This window comes from Ailuropoda melanoleuca, chromosome X, assembly GCF_002007445.2.
Source record: "Ailuropoda melanoleuca isolate Jingjing chromosome X, ASM200744v2, whole genome shotgun sequence".
Taxonomy (NCBI): Eukaryota; Metazoa; Chordata; class Mammalia; order Carnivora; family Ursidae; genus Ailuropoda; species Ailuropoda melanoleuca.
Genome location: NC_048238.1, coordinates 12,896,641 through 12,917,318, shown reverse-complemented (window position 1 = coordinate 12,917,318; position 20,678 = coordinate 12,896,641). Strand labels below are relative to the sequence as shown.

General features: G+C 40.5%; 1 long non-coding RNA gene across 1 annotated transcript in view; it reads left to right on the top strand.

Moving 5' to 3' along the window:
• The window catches only part of LOC105238040, a 32,779-nt gene extending 13,765 nt beyond the window's left edge, over positions 1-19,014 (top strand). Inside the window, exons 3-4 of the long non-coding RNA XR_856730.3 lie at positions 9,920-10,093; positions 18,781-19,014. This is a non-coding gene — a long non-coding RNA (uncharacterized LOC105238040). The remainder of the gene's footprint in view (positions 1-9,919; positions 10,094-18,780) is intronic.
• The last annotated feature ends 1,664 nt before the right edge of the window (positions 19,015-20,678 follow it).

Here is a 20,678-nt window from a genome sequence, read left to right as displayed (position 1 = left end):
CCAGTTATAAGATTATTAAGTTTGGAAGATCTAATATACAGCATGATGACTCTCGTTAATAAATGGTACCGTAGACTTGAAAGTTGTGGAGAATAGATATTAGGCATTCTCACCACTCACACACAAACATACACCGAAGAGTTAACTATGTGAGGTGATGAATGTGTTCATTCTCTTGATCTCCATTATCATGCTACAATGTATATGTAGATCAAATCATCACACTGTACATTTTAAATATATACAGTTACATTTGGCAATTAATCCTCAATAAACTTGGAAACCAATAGACAAACACATAAATAGAATATCCTGCTGTCCTCATTGTGAATTTCCCACAGTGCTCCAGAGTACCTTAGTACTCTCAGTGCTTGACTTGGGAATTCAATATTTAATTGCCAGGTACTGCCCTAGGCATTCTATACATACTGTTTCATTTAATCCTCACAATGCCCCATTTTTCAGATGGTGAAACTGAGGTCACAGAGCTGAAAAGTGATGAAATTGCCCATAAACCCCACGTAGCACCTCTACTGATACATATCAAAGGACACTGTGCTTACCTGCTTCAGCCCATCTTTCCCCAAACTGACTCTAAAGGACCTAAGCGTAGGGACCATATCCTACATATCTTCCTATTCCCAGTGTCCAGAGTATTCTACCTGATGCTGTTATCAGGATGTAGTGTGTTTCTTGATCTTACCCGATTGGTTTAATTTCCCCAGAAGCAGGCCCGGAGACATGAATTTTAGTGCAAATAATTTATTTGTGAGATAATTAAGGAAGTTCTGGCAGGTGAGTGAGGAAGTGCGTCAGGAAAGGGAAGGAATGAATAAAGGGTGCACTTGACTAGCAACGTTTCACAGTGGGTGATGGAGCTCAATCACACTCGGAAGTCTGGGACCCAGTGTAGAACACGTAGCTCAGAATTATCCTACTGGAGGGACAAGGAAGCTGGGGTATTTACACACCAATTTCCACATGACATTGCTTTAAAACTGCTAGGGGAGTTGGAGGGGTATCAATTTCTTGGCCTGCCATGTGAATTGTCAGAAAGGGCTTCACTAGCCAGAGAGAATTCTCAGGAAAAGAGATGAGATTTTGTCAGCTAGAAGTCAGATCTGTCCACTAAAATGGTAAGACCCAACTAGATATGGGTGAGGCAGAGACAGTAACTGCTTCATCGGCAGTCTGGGACAGGACTTAAAAAATGACTGAGGGGGGCGGGCAGTGCTTTTCCATATGGGCGAATCAGACTACCTGGAAGGCATGTACAGTTTGTAAAACCATACTTAATAGAAGATGATTTTATATTTAGAAAATAAAAAATATTGTTTTGCTTTTATCTCTTTGGTTGGTGAATATATAGAGAAGATAGTAATTTTCAAGAGAATTCAGCGTAAAAGTACAGCATTGAGACAGATGAGTCTCAGAAGTGTCTTTTGTTTAAAATGTTTGAGAAGGGCTAAGCCAGATCCCTCCTGGCATAGTGGTACCTAAGAGGAGAGCATTTGCTAATGTGGGCTTTCCATTTTGTTCTTCTAGCCAAAGGGAAAGAAGGCACAGATCTCTCAACTGAAACAGAAAGCTGAGATTTAAATCCCCATTTCATCTACATCTTTAGGGCCATGTTGAGAGTTTATCTCAACAGAGAAAAAAATGACCTTTGGGAATATGCACAAGCATTTAGCAGGAAGACTCAGTTTCTAAATGCATTCTCAGCAAAATTAAATGGGTTTGCCATGTTCCAATTCAACTTAGCAATGTGCCATGAAACTGAGAAGTTTTCTATAAATTGCATTTTAGAAACCATTTAAAAATGTCAGGTAATAATCTCTAAGGGGGAAAAAATAAGAGAACTACAAAGTCACTAAAATCAGCTATTTATCATTAATTTCCGTTTCTTAATGGAAATGACTGACTCACACCTTTGCTGAATTCCATTTTGGGCAACAATTTTTTTATGCTAATCTGCAGGCTCATTCTTCAAACAAAATACATGAAAACAATCTTAGTTTAGGCCCTAACTGTGATTCAGATATGTCTGATGAATTTATATCTATAAACTGATTTGCATAAATGCCCTTGGCTGAATGAAGAGGAAGTTGCTCTATCAACTTAGGGAAGAGTCAGAAATGGTCTTTTGAATATAGGCCTGGCTCTGTATACTCATGTCTGAACTTTCTGGAGAAACAGGATGACAGGAAAAACTTAGGAACCCATTTTCATAAGAAATTCTGAATATGCAGGTCCAGGATGCATTGTACTATAGCTCTCCTGAGGATGTGGAAGAAGGCTGCAGGGAACACAGTGTCACTTTGGCAACTCAAGGGTTCACAGCTCTGGGGCACCTGGGCGTCCCAGAGAGGCTGGCTATAATGATGAACAGTACCAAGTAGCAGATGTTCTTGAGGAATCAAGGGGAAGATGAGAAGGCTTCTCCTGAGCCACCAGAAAGGATTTTGCAAAACCAGTGAAATCTGAACTTTTCTTTCTAACATGACCACTTTAGTACCCACAGGCTGGAGAAACTTGGGTTGACAATGAATGAAAACAGTACCATGTTGAACATGAATCAAGGTCATATGCCTTTGCAGACAGTAATTATGGGAATGTATGAAAGGCTTTTATTTTATTTTTTATTTTTTTAAAGATTTTATTTATTTATTTGACAGACAGAGAGACAGCCAGCGAGAGAGGGAACACAAGCAGGGGGAGTGGGAGAGGAAGAAGCAGGCTCCCAGCGGAGGAGTCCGATGCGGGGCTCGATCCCAGAACGCTGGGATCACGCCCTGAGCCGAAGGCAGAGTCTTAACGACTGAGCCACCCAGGCGCCCCATGAAAGGCTTTTAATTATGTGAACAGAAAATAGAAAGAATTTATATAAAATATATGTAACCAGTTGTGCAGTGTTGTATCATCTTGATAATTTACATTTCCAGAGAGAGATTTTAAATGTATCTATTGTATGCTCCACTGAGTGCCTGCCTGGTTACTGGGAAAGGCCCTGGATGGGTGGGGGGTGCGTCAGGGACCTGAATTCTAGTGTCCTAAATGAGCCATTATGTAGCTCTTTGACCACGGGCAAATTTTGCATGGATGATTAAATGGTTGGCCCTAATTGTTCATCCATTCCTCAATTCATACCCCTGGCAGGGCCTCATCGTGGGCAGAGAATATTTCCCTGCCCCTTGACTTTGGGCTTGGCCATGTGACTTACATTGGCCAATAACATGTGTGTGGAAATAACAGTCTTTCTGTTCCAAGTCTAGGCCTTAAAAGACCTCCTGTGCATCTACTTGCTCTCTTGTGCCTCTACCATTACCAAAGGAAAACCTCCTCCAGTTGGCCACTGGTTCAAGGAAGGTGAGAGTCATTTGGGGTAAACCCAACGACCTAAAATGTGAAAACAGAACTGCTCTGGCCACAAAAACCCTACATCAGCCAAACCCTGACTCAGCAAATGCCCAGGGATGCATTAGCTAAATACATGCTCATTGTAAGCTGCTAAGATCCTGTAGCTGTTTGTTATGCAGCCGTAGTTGACTGATACATCTTGTGATCTTTATGAGCTTCAGTTTCCTCATCTGTGAACTATATAGCCTCAGAACTTTTTTCTAAAATAAACTCCTCTTCGTTTCTATATAGCTGAATGTTTTTCTTTATCTTTTCTTGTACTTCTAAAGTGCATTGATTTCAGGGAGTGCTGCTCCTGTGGCTGGATATGTCAGTTCCATATTAATGAAACTCACTGGGCAATAGAAAGTCTTTCAAGCAGAGATTGAGCCTCAGATGCACAGTATACATTTAATTTCTGACCTTCAAAGTAAAAGTTTCAGAAAGAGCCCCTTATTTCTTTATTGACTGAAAAGAAGTATGTCTCCTGGACAGACAGGCGTGAGGGGAAGAAGACTCAGTGTCTCCCAGACTCCTTGGAAGCATTCACATTTTTGGCTTACAGAATTCCAACCAAAAGTTTCAGTCAAGGTTTACCTTTGCAGACCAGCAAACATTAGCCTCCTCTCTGGGAAGATATTTCTGTACTCATTTTTTATAACGAATTATTGACAGGGCAAAATAACAGTATTCAACCTCTTTCTATATAGAAAGTCAACTTTCCCCTTTGTTTTTCCTCCTTTTCTTTGCTGCATTAAAAGTATCTAAAAAAGCCTACTTCACCACCAACACTGCTACTACAGGTAGAATGCAAACATAGAGCCCTCCAGGCTAATAAGTTTTAAGTTGCCAAAGATTCAGTTTACCAAACTTTATTAAGAAAAAAAAGAGAGAGAGGTGTGTGTGTGGGGGGGGGTGAAGGGGGGGTATATGTGCGATAAATAGGTAAATAGGGTGTAGGGCTGAGCTGAACCCTGGATGAACTAGGGGTGGAACAAGATAGTGGATATGGTAGGCTGAAAATGTCCCCCCAAAATATATCAGGTTCTAATCTCTGGAACCTAGAAATGTTACCTTATACAGGAATAAAATCTTTGCAGATGTGGTTAAGAATCCTGAGATGGAGAGATTATCCAGGATTATCAGGGTGGGCACTAAATGCAATCATATGTATCTTTATAAGAGGGAGGTAGAGGGGAACTTGACAAACAAAAGAAGAGAAGGCAATGCAGCCACAGAGGCAGAACTGCAGTGATAGAGCCACAAACTATGGAAGCCAGCAGCCACCAGAAGCTGGGAGAGGCAAGGAATGGACCATCCCTAGAGCCTCTTGAGGGAGTCTAGCCCTGCTAGACACCTTGATTTCAGCCCAGTGACACTGTCAAGATCCTTAGGTCAATCATATCTGCAAAGATCCTGCTTCCATATAAAGTAACATCTCTCTCTACACCCCTCTTCCCACACCAACCTCCTATTGCCCAAACAGATGCTAAATTGGGGAATGAGAGAATGGCTTCTCTTCCTTGTAGCCTCCCCATTCTCTAAGAATGGTTTTATTCCTCCCATGGCTTCCCATGTGAAAGAAAAAAAAATAATTTTATATACTTATATAATATATATTATACAGAGAATAATACATATAGTCTATACATAATGTATATATTATAGTTATTTATTAAGTCATATTTCCTAAAACAGGTTTAAGAATATAGGCATATATATTCATCAACAAGTGGAACTTTCAATGCAAAGATACATTGATACTTTTCCTCTTTTGGAGAACCATCACCCATGTCCTACCCTAGAGACACGGGAAATCCAGTGTAATCTGACTTTTCTCATTGTCCCAGTGGCTCTGAACACTGCCCAGAAGCCAATTCAGTTCTTCCTGGTTTGTGCAAGGAAGATTAGAGTTCAGGCTGATCTTCTTCATCTCCCTAATTGTTAGAAGGCACAGAGAGTCCTGCGGCTGTCCCCAAATCTAGCAGTCTATTTGATAATCGCTCCTCCTTGGCTTCTAAGCACTTCTGAGAAAGGAGGAGATAAGTCTCTAACAGAACCAGCTACTGTGTTATGGATTTATTATCTTAGCCCCCTTTAAGCACTCAAATAAACCTTGGATGCAAAGAAGACTTGTCAGGGGTTATAGAGAAAGCTCTATAAGCTCTAAGTTGTCAATAAAACTCTACTGAATTCACTTTCTCATACTTCTTCTGCTTGTCTTTAAAATCCCCAATTGATTTTTTTCACAACACACAGTGTCACCCAGCTAGGGCTGTTTCTAGTTGTAGGCAGGGAGTTCTCAATGAAATAGCAATTATTTGGTGCTGCTTTTGCAAAGTCAGCAAGTATATCACACAAAAGGGCACCCCCCCACACCACACACACACAGATCTTCTGGGGAGGCATGTGCCTGTTTTCTTAGCCAAATTCATTTCTACTGCTCACTCCCTTTTGGTTGTGCACCTGTAATCTGATCGTGCAGTATAATAACTCAATTTTGCTTAATCTGACTATACCTGACTGAAAATGAAAAGCAGAGTTTATATGATACATTGAAGGATCTGTAAGATGAAACTTTAAAATTTTAGTGGACTATAATAGTTTAAATGCAGAGTTTCTTTGCCTTATCACTGTTGACATTTGGGGCTGAATAATTCTTTGTTGTGGGGAGAATGTCCTGTGCGTCATAGAATGTGTAGCAGCACCCCTGGCTTCAATTCACTAGATGCCAATAGTGCTCCCCTCTCCCATTTGGGACAACCAAAAATGTCTCTAGACATTGTCAAATGTTCCCAGGGACTGGGGGTCAAGAACAACCAGTTTAAATTATAAATCCATTTTGAGAAGATGCCTAGAGCAGAGAGATTGTGTTGAAAACAAACATTAGAAAGTGTGATAGCCAGCCTCCAAGATGGCTTCCAGGGAATAAAACTGACTAATTGGATATTGTGAAACTGACAGAGTGTGATCTTTTAAGCTAGGTCATAAGAAACACTGTTCTCTTAGATTACTTGCTCTAGGGAACCTAGCCGCCATGCCATGAGGACACTCGGCAGCCTTATGCAGTGGTCTACATGTCAAGAGGCTCATGAGAAAGCCACCTTGGAAATGGATCCTCCAGCCCCTGTCAAGCCATCGGATGACTTCATCCCCACTAGAGTTTGGCTGATCTTGGCTGGGCGTGGCTCCAGGCTGTGGGTTCAGTTCATCTCTGCTTCGCACGTCTCTCACCTTCCTTAGACCAGCAGCCTACCTGAGGCATGCTTTTCTTAGGGCTATGGCAGAAGTGCAAGAGTGCAAGCAGAAGGAAACACATGATATCTCTTAAGTCCTAGACTATGGCTGTCACTTATGTCCACATCCCATTGGCCAAAGTGAGTCTCATGGCCAAGCCCAACATTAGTAGGGAAGGGAAATATACTCCCCTCATGAAGTTTTGACGAAATGGGGTAAAAGGAATGAATATAGGCTGAACAACAGTCTAATCTACAGGTTTTTTATTTTTTGTTTTGTTTTGTTTTCTTCTTGTCTGTATACATTTATCCTTCTTATACCACTGTAGACAAATACAAACTTATGTTTCACAGTTTGCAAGCATGACTTATGTTTCACAATTTACGAAGTTGATTACATGTATTACGAGGCTTCACTTTCTATCACTTTGCTGACAGGTACAATATTTTCCCCTTTGGTCTATCAGGCTATCATATTAAAACATTACGGGGGGTGGTGAGGCTTATACCAAGGAGGGGGTGTCACTTGGGAATGCATTCAACAGTAAATAACTGAAATTCAACTTATAGTTGCCGAAGCAAATAGGAGTTTATTTTCTTGTGACAAGCTGTTTAAAAGCAGATAATCTTGGGTGAATGATATCATCAGACACCAAGTTCTTTCTGCTCCATGGATGAAATAAGTTACATTGGCTTTTCCCATCATGGTGCTAAGATGTCTGGTACAACTCTACATGTCAAGTTTACATTCTAAGCAGAGAGAAAGGACAGAGGCCTGTGGTTGCTGACAGTCTCCCCTTGCATTCAGAGAGCAAAACTTTCCCAGAACCACCCTCAGTAGACACCCACTTATATCTCATTCAAAAATAAGGTTTCAAGCCATTGGAAAGGGGTGTTGAGGCAATCTACAGTATCTACCACAAGAGGACACACAGGACCCCCATACCCAACCACCCCACTTACTCTAAGCAATCCTTACCTTCATGTATCCACTTGTAACAAGTACAAAATATACATCCAATGGGTACCCCCTGATTAAACAGTAACCTTGCCCTGGGGCCTCTGTTCCACTTAGGAACTTGCCCATCTGAGCTTTTCATCAGGCCACACAGAAATTGATCCTGAGTTTTCTGGATTGATATAGAAGTTCTGATATTCTCAAGCAATGTTATATCTTTTACTGATTTGAAAAATTCTAGGAAAAGCTATTATTTTAAGATTGTGTCCTTAAGCAAGTTACTTAACTACTCTGGGCGAATTTTTTTTTTCTTTAATAACTATCTTGCAGGGTTGCTGTAAAGATAATAAATTACATCTGAAAAAAGGGGTGCCTGGGTGGCTCAGTTGGTTACGTGTCTGCCTTCAGCTCAGGTCATGATCCCAGGGTCCTGTGATCAAGCCCCACGTTGGGCTCAATGCTCAGTGGGGAGCCTGCTTCTCCCTCTGCCCCTCCATTCCACTTGTACTCTCTCTCTCTGGCTCTCTCTTTCTCAGATAAATTAAATCTTTAAAAAAAGAAAAGAAAAGAACTTCACACTTTGCATGGCATGTAGAAGTTGAATTTTATTACTTAAAGCCAAACACATTCTTAATTGGTATACTCACTATGCTTTCAGCATCACCATCTATCACAGTGCTGGTTTGTTGTTGTTGTTTTTTTAAGATTTTATTTATTTATTTGAGAGAGAGGGAAAGAGAGAGCATGAGCAGGGGGGAGGAGGAAGAGGGAGAGGGAGAAGCAGACTCCCCACTGAGCAGGGAGCCCAACGTGGGGCTTGATCCCAGGACCCTGAGATCATGATCTGAGCCAGAGGCAGACACTTTGCAGACTGCGCCACCAGGGCACCCCTATCACAGTGTTTTTTTGTTTAATTTTTTTTTAAGATTTTATTTATTTGAGAGAGCAAGCGAGTGTGAGAGAGAGCATGAGCAGTGGGGAGAGGCAGAGGGAGAGGGAGAAGCAGACTTCAGGCTGAGCAGGGAGCACGATGCGGGGCTCACTCCCAGGACCCCGGGATCATGACCCAAGCTGAAGACAGACGTTTAATCAACTGAGCCACCCAGGCACCCGGTGTTTTGACGTAATACTCTGACAAACCAAAGGGGTAAATTGTACTTGTTAAACACGGAATACACTGCGAAGTCTTATAATTAGCAGCTGATACAATTACCATTATTTGCTCTAGGATACTTCAACTCATTCTGATTGGACAGTTCATCCTCATTTAAATATTCGGTAACTTTGCAGTTTCAAAGCATGAAAGGGCTACTGATAAATAATGTGTCTGGAACCTGTACCCAGTATTGCTTTCATCAGGCTGCTAAATCTGCCCCATCATTATGTGCCAGGCTTCTAAAATGGTCTAATGGTAAGAGGATGAGTGGGTGGGACTCTTTAAAATATGAAGGGAAAATGCAGAGTAATATAAAAATACCTTGCCTGAGCTATAACCTGGCTACATAGAAATTGTTTTTCTCCTTCCCTTCCTGTCCCCTCATCACTAAGGCTCATCTCCACTCCTCCTTAGGATGGAGGTAGGGCATTGGGAAAGAGCAAGACAGTTTCTGCCTGCACCACCTTCTTATTCCTCAGATTCACTGGTTGTAACACTTACACATATGTTATTTTCCATTCACTGCCCTAATTGGGATTCAGGTCCAACCACTCAGCTAAAAAGTTAACTAGATCAATTATCAATTAGACTGTTCAGTCATTAATTGCACATGACATTAACCCGGATGAATAGATACATGACCTGTTACAAATTCATTGGTAGGTTGAGTGTTCACGTTGACTTTCCCTCAACTTCACACACCAGAAGTAATCATAGGTTCTCTCCCTTTATTCATAAAAGATTAAGCCCAGTAATGTGTGGGTGAAGAGAAGGCAGCCATCCAAATTGTTAAAAGGAAGTATTCCTATTGTTTAATACCTAGTGATTACATTGAATGTGAGAGGGTTTAACTTTAATAACAGCTCTCAAGTTAAAGGTATCATTTAAAATTTTTCATTCTGCAGATACTTCCATGGTTAGATTAGTTTTCATAACCCGGGTAAATAGGAGTGTGGATACCTGTTTTGTTCTTTGGCCAACTGAGAAGAAAGTGGTGGTGGTGGTATCTTCTCAGTGACATTAGCCCCTCAACAAAAGAAAGGACAATTCTGACACTTCAGTAAGGTTCACCTAGAGCCTGGATTTGCTTAAATCACCATAAACGATCAGGGCTTCAAACTGCCTTAACAATTATACCTTCATACAGATGGTTTGTTTGATGTTTGTGTACAGGTTACACCCTATGGCAGAGACGGGATGTGGGCAACACCTCCACCGATGGGTCTGGTGCAGTAAGAATGCCTATATAGAGGAGATTTGCCTAAACCAATTCTAAAAAGTTGACATAGGCGTTATGTCCCATTCCACAAACAGGGATACGTCCAAATACCAATTACACCGGAAGAGGTAAGACATCACCTTATTGCCATGCTAGTGTTTGATATAAAATTCTTCCTTAAGAGCAATGTCTGCTAGAGGAGGGTCAAGGAAGCATGAGGGTGTTGGGTACATGAAGTGAAACGGGGAATGAGAAGAAGAAGGAAAGGGGCACAGACAGGGGCAACTGCAGGGAAATGAAGTCAAAGAAGCCATGTTACCACTCCGCCTGAATGCATAAATATCCCCAAGATGAAACCAGTGGCTCTCAAGTGTCATTTCCAGACCAGTGCTGTCAGCATCACTGAAGAACTTGTCTGGGCCCTACCCCAGACCTACTGAATCAGAAACAACCCCAGTAGATGATGCTGCTCTACACTCAAGTTTGAGAACCACTTGTGCACTAAGTGTTATCAGTGATGTCCACCTGGGTGCGAATGAGTTCCCATTAGACCATGGGCACCTCAAGGGCCAAGCCAGGGATCACCAAAGCATCTCCAGCACTGGAGCAGGCTGGCATGGAGCCACTTAGTATATATTGCTTGAATCGATAAATTATTCTTATTTGGGAATAGGTAAGTCTTTTTCATGACAGCGCAATTTAATATAGTAATGCCAAGTTGGAAAGAATAAAGAAGGAAGTGTTGAAAGTGGGGTGTGTGAGAAGAATATCAGTTTCACAGTTTGGGCCAGCATCGTCTCTTCCTGTTTAAAAAACAAAAACAAAAACAAAAAAACAACAAAGCACACTCAGAAATATCACTTTAAAAGTAGGTTCCAATGGTTACCAGAGGGGAGGTGGATGGGGGACAGGTGAAGGACGTGATGGGGATGAAGGAGCGCACTTGTTGTGATGAGCACAGGCTGACGTATGGAAGTGTTAAATCACTATATTGTACGCCCAAAACTAATATTACACTATATGTTAACTAACTGCATAATTTTTCCCTCCCCTCCCCCCTCAACTAGCTGGAATTTAAATAAAAACTTAAAAAAAATAATAAAAGTAGGTTCCAACAGAAATAATTTTAATATCCTCTTCTCCTTTTCGTTTTCCACTTGGGCGACAGGTTAAAATAGCAATCCATACAATTTGTAACCTGTCATGAAGCTGTGGACTAACATTTCAGATTTAATGCCCTTTCTGTAGGGGTATTCTGTTCACAGAAAATATTAATTTACGTGGAAAACAATAATTCTGCCCAACAGCTTTTTGAAATAAATATTTTCCCATTGAAGTCTTTGCCTTAAATAGTGTTCTTGAGATTATCATATTAAGAGTTCAAAAAAAGGGGGAAGCGAATGAAAGTATTCTTCGTTGGTTCTATTTTGGAGTTACGTGGCAGCCTGGTAAAGTCTGGCCAACCATTGTCAAGGTCATTGTCTAGTGCAGAGGTTCTCAACCAGGGTGATTATGCTTCCCGAGGGGCATCTGGCAATGTCGGGAGTGGGGCCGCTACTTGCCTCTAGTGGGGTGCTGCTCATCCTTCGATGCGTAGGACTCAGCTCCCCGCCCCCCACAATGAAGAGTTAGCAGCACCAGATGTCAGAAGAGCCACAATGGAGAACTGTTGGTCTGAGTTGGGAGGCCCAGCTCCCTATAGTGCAGGAACTTGAGATCAAGAGGGTATGCTACTAGTAGTTAGGCCAGGACAAGACACATAAACAGGGATAGTCCCTGGCAAAGCCCCTAGTCTCAGCACCCACGGGTTATGTGAACCTGGGCAAACAACCTCCTCCTCCATAAAACGAGGTGATAAAATTAGCCCCAGGCCCCTTTGTGCTCTGGCATCCAAGTTTCAGGGATGTAAGGCTTTAGTGTCTCAAACATACGTTATTTTTTATGTGTCACCTCTATCAGGTCATAAACTCTTCCAGAAGAGGCCTCTGTCCTATTCATTTTTCTGTCTCTTTTCTCTTAACACAAGCCTTGCAGAAACAATGTTTGTTGAACCATATTCTTTCCAGCAGATTTACAACTTCCCACACCAGCAAAATGTTAACATGAAAGATTTGAATAACAACCATATTTTGGTCATACTTTTCCATGGGGAATGCAGATGGGACTTGACTTTCTCTTCTCGAGTTACTACCATGGCCATATAATTTATCTTCTAACCTAGGACACTTTTGAAAGCAAAACGGAATGCTATTAATAACCACACCAGGATGAGCGGCATGAACTGGGAAATACAATTGCCCTATCCAGTTTGAATGCCATTAGAATTCAAATCATTCGCTAAACAGATGTGTGTGGCTGGCAGACATATTATGCCCAACCCTTATGATTGCTGACCCCAGTTATATGGCCTCTTTGAAGATAAAACACAGCTGGTTCGTTTTATTCACCTTGGATATTATCTGAATCTTCCCTTCACCCTTGCAAAACCTAAAGCTCACCTTTCCCCACACGTATTCCACATTAGACTAGTTGACCTTTTAAAGCAAATGAAAAAAGTCCAGTAGTCTGGCTCACATTAATCCAATCAAGTTTTATCTCATTCCTTAGCTTACATGATCAGACAGCACATCCTGTAGAGAATGCTGGGGCCCTTCATTTGGGCAGGTGAAGAAAGGGAAGGCTCTGACCCAGTATTCTCCCTCCTGATGAAAATGGCAGAGCATTTATCTTAGGGCTGAGAGACTGTAAGGCAAAAATGGGCTCCTCCCACTTATATGCATTTATTTTTTGACCTGATCCTCTTTCAGAGTATGAGTATTATTTACCTCTCTATCCCAAGATCTTGCACAAAGTGGACGATTAATACATATTTATTGAATGAACAGATGAATGGATGAACCACAGAGAAATTCCACCTTTCCCCAGTATGGACAGAAATTGATGACCCCATGCTGTACCCCGGAATAGTCTTGGCACTAAAGAACACTTGAGCTGGAAAGTCTCTTTCTCTCCTTCCCTCCCCTGTCCTTACTTCCTTCACCAGACTGTCAGTTCTACACAAGACAATGTAGCATTCCAGCACTATGCTGCTTGTGGGAGACTGAGATCTCAACTTGATGAACGTCTATGGCCAATAGGAACCCAAAGAAAGGAAATGTAAACAGAACTACCACATGATCCAGCAATTCCACTTGCGGGTATTTATCTGAGGAAAACAAAAATGTGAACTCGAGAAGAGGTCTGCACCTCCAAGTTCACTGCAGCATTATTTACAGTAGCTAAGACGGGGATGTAACCTAAGTGCTGTTAAAAAACAAAATTCAGAAACAACAATTGTTGGAGAGGATGTGGAGAAAGGGGATCCCTCCTACATTGTTGGTGGGAATGCAAGCTGGTATAGCCACTCTGGAAAACAGTGTGGAGGTACCTTAAAAAGTTAAAAATTGAGCTACCCTATGACCCAGCCATTGCACTACTGGGTATTTACCCCAAAGATACAGACGTAGTGAAGAGAAGGGCCATATGCACCCCAATGTTCATAGCAGCATTGTCCACAATGGCTAAATCGTGGAAGGAGCCGAGATGCCCTTCAACGGATGACTGGATTAAGAAGTTGTGGTCCATATATACAATGGAATATTACTCAGCTATCAGAAAGAACGATTTCTCAACATTTGCTGCAACATGGACGGCACTGGAGGAGATAATGCTAAGGGAAATAAGTCAAGCAGAGAAAGACAATTATCATATGATTTCTCTCATCTATGGAACATAAGAACTAGGAAGATAGGTAGGAGAAGAAAAGGATAAAGAAAGGGGGGGTAATCAGAAGGGGGAATGAAGCATGAGAGACTATGGACTATGAGAAGCAAACTGAGGGCTTCAGAGGGGAGGGGGGTGGGGGAATGGGATAGGCTGGTGATGGGTGGTGGGGAGGGCACGTATTGCATGGTACACTGGGTGTTATACGCAACTAATGAATCATCGAACTTTACATCAAAAACCAGGGATGTACTGTATGGTGACTAACATAATATAATAAAAAAATTTTAAAAAATTCAATAGAGTAAATTTGAAGATCTAAGTGGCTTTATTAAATGATTCATAAATAGGACCATGTCCCATCTAGCAAAGTAGAGGGAAGCTCCGAGGAGCTGTTCAAAATGGAAGGTTTTTTATTAAAATATGGGTGGGGCACACTACTAAGAAAGATATCAGTAAAAGAAAAGGATTGTTTTCTAGACAAGGTCGCTTTCCCTGAGGGGCAAGAGAAAGGGGTCTTATCATGCAGATTACTTCATCTTCCTTAGGGGCAAAGAGAAGGCCCAAGTGGCCGACTCACTGGCACTGATCAGAAAATTCCTAACTGACCAGTTATGACTACATTTTTAGGGGGAGGTTGAAACCACAGTTAGATTAGATATTAAACCCTAGTTTGGAGACTCAGCCTAAGTGATGCCGTCTGGAGCCTGTGGTTTTCTTTGCAACAGTGTCCACTGATGGGTAAATGGACAAAGATGTGACTGACACACACACACACACACACAGTGGGGTATTATCCAACCATTAAAAAGAATGAAGTCTTGCCATTTGCAACAACATGGATGGACCAGAGGGCATTATGTTAAGTGAAATAAGTCAGGAGAGAGAAAGACAAATACCATATGATCTCATTTACATGCGGAATAAAAAAAAACTCAAGCTCATAGACACAGAGAACAGATTGGTGATTGCCAAAGTCAGGGGATACCGGGTGGGCAAAATGGGTGAAGAGAGTCAAAAGGTACAAACTTGCAGTTATAATATAAATAAGTCTATGATGTCATGTACAACATGGTTGACTATAGTTAATGATTCTGGATTGTGTATTTGAAAGTTGCTAAAAGAAAAGATCTTAAAAATTCTCATCACAACAAAAAGAAACTGTAACTGCGTGGTGATGGATATTAACCAAACTTACGGGGATCATTTCACAATATATACAAACATCGAATCATTATGTTATACACCTGAAACTAATATAATGTTATATGCCAATTATACCTCAATTTTTGAAAGAAAAGAAAAGTAAGGAAATGCCACACTCCCCATCTGGGATTATAATGAGCTGATGTCTATAGAGGGGTTTCTCAGCTGTAAAATACCATGATCACAAAAATTATTGTCATTAAAATTATTTCAGTTTGTCAGCATCAAGTAACTCTTTCAGAATGCTATTTTCTGAGCAAAGGAGAGAAGGCCGGAAGGTTGGAAAGTTGTGGGCACGGCACCGATGAGCCTTTTGTGCAGTCTCTCACAAGGCACTGCCTCTTCATTCCCCAAACACAGAAAGAGGACTTCGACTTCATGTATTCTAGGCACCGTGGAGAGTGCAAGGATTAAAAGTAGTCAGGACCCCTACCCTTCATAAGTCCTAGTATTCAAAATTTAACTGCCCTGTCACTTCAAAGAAGTTTAAAAACCCAACTAACTTCCTCAACCCATTTTTAAGTTGACATCTCAAATTTTTCATCATAAATTAAATATTGATAAAGGTTAGAATTACCAATGCATTATAAATATGAACATTTAAACGTAGCCAACAGGGGACCTGGCTGGCTCAGCCAGAAGAGCGGGCAACTCTTGATCTCAGGGTTGCGAGTTCAAGCCCCACGTTGGGTGTAGAGATTACTTAAAAATAAAATCTTTAAGGGGCGCCTGGGTGGCTCAGTCAGTTAAGTGTCTGCCTTCTGCTCAGGTCAGGCTCCCTGCTCAGCGGGGAGCCTGCTTCTCCCTCTCCGTCTGCCCCTCGTCCCTGCTTATGTTCTCTCTCTCTCTCTCAAATACATAAAATCTTAAAAAAATAAAATCTTTAAATAAATAAATAAATAAAAGTATCCAACAGGATCTAAATACCATTTGATACCTATCATCATCCATTTTTTAAATATAGAAATTTTAATATTTCTTTTCTTCCTCAATCTCATATTTCCATTCCACTTCTCCCACATAATTTTATCCAAATGATGTTTATTTTTATGTTTAAAAGACCCTGTCATTCTATAACACACACACACACACTTTTTCCACGTGACCATCCAGTTCAACTTTCTCACCAAAGTATAGCTGAGGCACGGCACCATTGGGTTCAAATTTTAGCTCTATTGAGTAATACTTGTGTGTCTTTAGGTAACTTATTTAACCTCTATGAACTTCAGTTTTCTCTTCCGTAATATTGGGAAATTAATGTTGCCTATTTTATGTAAGGTTGTTGCAAGGATTAAATGAATCAATATATTAAAATACTCAGTTCAGGGGCGCCTGGGTGGCACAGCGGTTAAGCGTCTGCCCTTTGGCTCAGGGCGTGATCCCGGCGTTATGGGATCGAGCCCCACATCAGGCTCCTCTGCTGGGAGCCTGCTTCTTCCTCTCCCACTCCCCCTGCTTGTGTTCCCTCTCTCACTGGCTGTCTCTGTCTCTGTCGAATAAATACATAAAATCTTAAAAAAAAAATAATAAGTTTAAAATACTCAGTTCAGTGCCCGGTGTCTAGTAAGTATTTAATAAATGATGGCAAATTATTAATCTACTATGCATAATACCTCTTCACTCAGCATGTAAGAGAGCTACCCTGTGCAACATTTTCCTTACATACTAGATCCATGATATTTTGTCCAACCCTTCTTTTTCATTGATGAATAACTGACATACAATATTGTATTAGTTTTAAGTGTACAACATAGTGATTGATATTTGCATACATTAGGAAATAAACAATCACCACAATAAGTCTAGTTATCATCTGTTGCTTTACAAAATTATTACAATACTATTCATTATATTCCTGTGTCTTATTTATTTTATAACTGGAAGGTTGTACCTCAATCCCCTTCACTTATTTTGTCCATCCAATCCTGCTTTTTTATTCCTAGAGTCCCTAACATAAACTACCAGTTTGCCAAGGATTCTTTTTTCAAAAGTACTTCAAAATTTGATGGATGACCAAATCACCACTTTCCTCCTCACTGTCTGTCCATTGCCAGGACAAAGTGCCAATGTTTTTAATGTAAAAACACCAGAAATTAGAGCTTTCTGGCCATTTTAAGAAGCTATGAGGAAATGATAAGCTAATGTTGTGTGTTTTTCCCTACATAGTTCTTTGTAAATCACACTGTAGCTTTAAGTTACTTTAAAATGATTTACGGCTAATCCTTTTTTTTCTTTAAGTAGGCTCCACACCCAGTGTGGAGCCCAACGAGGGGCCCAAGCCCACAACCCCAAGATTAAGACATGAGCTGAAATCAAGAGTCAGATGCCCAACCGACTGAGCTACCCAGGCATCCCTATGGCTAATCCTTAATCAAAAGTCACCTCCAATGTGATCAATGCGTTCTGTTTTTTGGTAATCCTATTAACTTAGGGTAGCTTTTCAAGTGAACCTTTGCTAGTAACAGTGATCATCTCTTTGGTTTCCTTAGGAACACACTCAGGGAAATGAATGCATATGATGTGAAGAAAAACAGAGTGGCTAGGATGTGGAGCACATGGAACTCTCATATATGGCTGGTGGGAGTGTAAAATGGTACAGTTACTTTGGAAAACTTTTGGTAGTTCCCTATAAAGTTAAAATTCACCTAGCCTATGATCAAGCAATTCCACTCCTAGGTATTTACTCAAGAGGAACAAAACCATATGCCCACTGAAAATTTGCACAAGAATATTTATTCTGCTTTATTCGTACAAGCCAAAACTCAAACGTCCAACAAGAGAATGAATAAACAGTTTGTGGTCTATGTGTATAATGGATTGCAACTCAGCAACAAAACAGGATGAACCACCGATACACACAACAACATGGATGAATCTCAAAAACATTAAGTGAAAGAAACCAGATAGAAATAAGTACATATTACAGAGGTCCATTTATATGAAGATGTAGGATCTGTGTTCATAGAAATCAGAATAGTGATTACCTATGCTTAGGGGACTTTGATTGTAAAGGATTACAAATAACTTTATGGGGTGATGGAAATGTTCTATGTCTTGAATGGGGAAGGAGGTAAATGGGGGTATATCTTTGTCAAAACTCATCAAACACTACACTTACTATGTGTGCGTTTCATTAGAGGTAAATTATACTTTAAAAAAAAAAGAATATTGACAAAAAGAAGAAAACATAGCAGCATTCAAACTTACAATTGTAAGAGATCTTTTAAAGATCATTTCACCTTAACTTTCTCCATTTTGATGCCAGAAAATTCTATACAACAGCACAAGTAGATGACCACTAAACTTCAACTAGAGAAAACACAAAACCATAGCCCAGTCTTTTCCTTTTCTGGCATCCTCAGCTGAATCACACTGTTGGCTCATGTTGGGCTTGTCATTTAACACAACCTTTTGCCCCAACTGGCTAGGACTTCTCACGTGAACTCTTGTCAACCCCGGATGCTCTCATCCAGTTGCTCATCTTGGCATAATTAGTATTTACAGTAAGCAACAACATTTCTCCATGGTCTTTAGAATTCCTTCTCTATATTGCCACCCATGGCCCCTAGAGTTGTCATTATAAGTAGATTATCTTAGACAATTTTAGGAAATTTGGGGTGAAATTATCCAAGACCCTTGAAAGACTGGTCTCATATAAACACATTCTGTGACTTCGCCAGCTAAGAACTGCATTACAGCACAAGAACAGGAGAGCAGGCAGAGGGTCTTGGTTGCCTACATATCTTGTGTAGGAAGCCTTATAATCAGGCTGTCATACTTGAAACCAGGGTTGGGAACACAGCACAAATCATGACTGACATGGATGTTTCTTTCCCATCTCCTGCAGCATTACAGCACTGGGTTGTACCTGGACTGCTGCTACAGGAAAGAAGACAGAGCAGTGACCTCCTCGTGCCTGGATTTGAAGGTCCAGAAGAAGCTAAACAATCCCATGAAGGGAGGTGGGGGAGCAATGATGTCCACAAGGAAAAAAAAAAGGGAAAAAATAATACAAATACACTCCTGGGAAATAATGTGATTTAATCAATCTTCAGAAATATGAAATGTTTCACTTTTTGAATTTTCCTTTTTTTTTGGTTTTGTTTTCAAATAAGATGGCAAAAACTTCATTGGACACACACAAATAAATATTAAAATCCTAAGTTCTAAGTTCTAAGACTATGGCCCCACTGGGTAAGGAGGAGAAAAGAGGGAAGTGGTTAGAGAGATACCCAAAAGGTGAGCCATGTACAGACGGGAAAGATTTGCATGCGTGCATGCCCCCTACCCCTAAAATAATAATAGCAGCCAAATGCTTACTATTTGCCAGTTGCTATGCCAAATGCCTCACAGGACACTGTCTGATAAGTCCTATTATTATCCCCATTTTATAGGTGAGGAGCCTGTGGATTGGAGAGGTTATATCACTGGAATTGGCAATAGTAGGGGTGAGATTGGAACCCGGACAGTTTACCCAGCGATACTGAACTTTCCATCACCACATTATACTCCCCCCAGACCCCAAACCCCAACACATCCCCAACACACCGATGTCTCTTCCAAAGGTTTGCAGGGAAAAATATCGCCCCAAATTGTCAAATCTCTCAGAGCAAAAGAAAGTAGTATCTCAAGGAAGATTTCGACCTTTATGCAGGACAGCAAAGACTAAAAGGAATCAAGAGGATTGTTAAAAATTACAAGCTCTACTGAAAACAGAACAAAAGAGCTATGCCATTTTCATTTTAATCCATTTTTCTGGGTTTCTGTTAAGTTAGAAGAATTATCAAGTAATAGTTTATTTTAAATTCAAAACTGACACAGACTTTAAAGTTAAATGAACCCAAACTAAGGAGGAAAAAAGAGCCGGCAGGTGAATCACTGAGTTGAGATCTTTGTTGTGCATTATTTTATTCCTAGTGCATGTTTCTGATTACCACATTTGCATCATTCTGAGCAGCACTGCCTGGACTCACTGTCTCTCATTAGCAACTAAGTGTTCCTGCTATTTACCTCTGGTTCTTCCAAATTTGCTAAAAGAAGTCAGAAAGATATTCACACTGAGTTTTATTTTTAAAATTCTTTCTCAAAGGCCTTAATATTTCTCCATAAAGATTCTGACGTTCACATCAGGGTTTATCAAAGTATAATATTTTAAATGTTGAATACATGACTCTCTTGCAAATATAAAGTGAGCACGAATCACAGACTTAAATATCTCATGAAATCAGAGAATAGCAAGGTAGTAAAGCTTGTTCGAAGGAGAATTTGAGAGACTGAGTATGTACAGGCACTGAAAGAAGGAATGAGGGAGTGAGATTACTAAATTAGATGTAAAAGGAATGTCCTACAGAGCAACAAAAATGTAATCTTTGGGGTTATGTGTTTTACTGGACAGAAATTATTTACATCTCAACCAGATTTAAAAAAAAAAAAGGTCCAAATTATCACATAACCTCTCAGAGGTGGGGCCCTAATCAAGAGCAAATAGTAAATCAAATAAAGGTATGCTTTATGCTTCACTCTGGAATGAAATAATCCTGGGATGAACCTGTTAGGAAAAGCTCCCGTATGTCACTTAAAGAACATGCAGTCATCCTTTTGCCTTATGTCCAAGTTTCAGATAATTTTTCCAAGCAAATTTTATATCTACAAAGTATTTCATTAGCAATAGGCATGGAATTTCAGTTTCAGCCTTCAAAATTCTCATAAGCAAAACTATTCTTGGGAGAACCTACTTTGATTTAT